Raw genomic sequence first — 2,521 nt, 5'->3', positions numbered from 1 at the left:
AATTATTCTCCTACTCTTCCCCAATATGGCTAAATTTACTTTATTTTCTCCGTTTATTGTGATTTTTACTTCCCCCTTTTTTCATTTTGTTTGGTATTGTCTTAACACTGTTGCTTTGGTTTGAGATCTGTCTGGATTTGGGCCAGGTTGGATGGTCTTAAAAGCTTTCTTGATTGAAATTTTCTACTTCTACTACATTGATATCTGTGTGTCTGCAAAGATATATTCTTTTGTGCATCTTTCCTTTTCATCGTTCCTGATTCTCTACTAGTCTCATTTTTCCATCTTTGGTAGTTTACTTTTTGGCTGCAAATTTATGTGGCAGATTTACAGTTGGAAAGAAGATCCTGTAACTCGATTGGTGCAAGTAAGAATAGATTAATTGGGTTTTGTGGCACTTTCAATGGCGATATGAAAACGCCCGAACCGATGTTGCATTGCATTCACACAAAGTAAAAGCAGAGGTTTGAGATCTGAAACTTTAGCATGCCATTAGTTTCTTCAAATACATGGAGTATCTTATTCTAGGTTAATTTCCATTATTAAGTTTCTATTATCCATCTTTGTATATGCTTGGTGCAGGAATTGTTGTACTTGTATGGATTTGTTATAAAGGATAATCCAGATGACTATCTTATGGTAATTTATCTCCTATATTTGTTCTCTTTTCCTTGTGCATTTTAGTAATTAGAAAGTTATTTTTTCCATCGGCAGTATAACACCAAAGATAGTTCTGTGCGGTTTGCCTATTTAATTGAATGTGATGGTGTGTTTGGTTTGAAGGAGTCCCAGATGGTTTGTGTTGCAGAATTTAATTTGAAGCGGGTCATTTGTAATTTATTTCCTTAATCAGTTACAGAAGAAATACTCTTCCTCCTGTCAACCTTCTATATATTTCACTACAAAGTATATTTTAATTTTCTGTCAACCTTTCTGTCTGCACAAGACTTGCAAGGCTATTGTTGGAATATATTTTGTTTTAGAATCGTATTCAAAAAATAAAGGTTTAAGCAAAGTGTTTTTTGGAATAGGTTGTCTATTTAAATCCACTTTTATACGTAGAATTGGCTTATTCGAACTGCGTGGAAAACTTTATGCTGGTGGAAAACTTTATGCTGGAAATTCTGTAAAAGGAAGTTTGTTGTGCCTGTATGGTTGTGCCTGCTTTGGAGCGCTTAAAATGCTGGAAATTCTGGAAATGCTGGAAATTCTTAAAATTTTCTTATAAAATGAAGTTTGTGTGTCTGCTTTGGAGTGCCCAAATTTTGGGATATTGGTTTTCAAACTACATGGAAAACTTTATGCTGGAAATGCTGGAAATTCTATACTTGGCACGTTTGATCATATATTGTGATCTTGTGTGTGTGGCTTGAAACAGATACAAAACGATACTTACATTTATTTTTATAAAACTTAAACACATGTATTTTTTTGGCGAAGATGTTGTGTCGACTGCAATATGTTGTTATGTTTGATAGTGTTTTTTTTACATTTCAGTTTGCAGGATCAATCAAAAACCAATATTACAGCCGAGCTCAATCTGATAAAGTTAGAAATGAATGAAGTGAATTTGTCTACTCCTATGTAGGTGCCTAAATTGGTTGTGTACGTTGGGATATAAATAAGTGAACCTGGTTTTTTAAGACTTAAGACTAATTGTCAGCTTCTAGAACTTTAATTTTCTTACTATTTCGTCTTTTATTTGAATATAAATAAGTGATCTTCTTATGTGCAGAGAAACTTGGATGAAAAGAATTCAAAGGCTTTCCGTATCCTGAATGAGATTATTCTCACTTTAAAAGATGTATGAACTATTCTCCGAGACATTACATTTGTTTTTGTGCAATTCTTTTGGCCTTTGGGATTGGCACGGGTGCATGTATATGTTCTCTCGTGTATTGTAGATTAATATTTAACCTATGATTTGGTGAAAGATGGTAAACTTGTTTCAGTCACTTTTAATCGTAATATCCAATATGTTAAATATCTTAGGACTGAGAACTGCTCTCTATAAAGAATTAAATTGGTCAATTTGTCAAACTTTCTACGTGAGATGTATGTTCTGGACGAGTGAATGCAATGACATCAGAATTTTGATGATATTGAAGAATGTTCTCAGTTTTAATCGAAACAATAGCCTTTTTTTAATTTCTGCGTAGTTGGGAGGTATTTGTTCTAAATGTGTGAAATTTTATTTCTTAATTGCTGGAGATTAATTAGCAACTATAACCAATCTTCATTGCTGACATTGCGTGCTTCATTTATGAAGTTAGTTTGTTCATGCTTATTGGGAAATACTTCTAGCAGATATTGTTTGGTGAGTAATGCCAGAAACTTAGTCCAGATATTGTTTGTTTTAGCACCTAAATTAAAATTATATAAATGTCTCAAATCTTTGCATTCTAAGTTTGTTGCAAGTATTAGTTACTGATAAAGGATATATGTCTCTGGATTGATTCAGGCTTGGAGGCATTGGCGTGAGGGAACACCTGTAAATATGATAGATCCTATGTTGAAGGAT

General features: G+C 33.2%; 1 long non-coding RNA gene across 1 annotated transcript; it reads left to right on the top strand.

Moving 5' to 3' along the window:
• Nucleotides 1–350: 350 nt before the first annotated feature.
• On the top strand, nt 351–1,856 carry LOC140879360 (uncharacterized). The gene is made up of 4 exons (XR_012149397.1): nt 351–464; nt 583–639; nt 1,498–1,584; nt 1,736–1,856. It is a non-coding gene; the product is annotated as an uncharacterized lncRNA (long non-coding RNA).
• Nucleotides 1,857–2,521: the final 665 nt, after the last annotated feature.

This window comes from Henckelia pumila, chromosome 2, assembly GCF_033568475.1.
Source record: "Henckelia pumila isolate YLH828 chromosome 2, ASM3356847v2, whole genome shotgun sequence".
NCBI classification, from domain to species: Eukaryota; Viridiplantae; Streptophyta; class Magnoliopsida; order Lamiales; family Gesneriaceae; genus Henckelia; species Henckelia pumila.
Note: the sequence above shows the minus strand (reverse complement) of the source record. Positions and strands in the feature narration are given on the sequence as shown.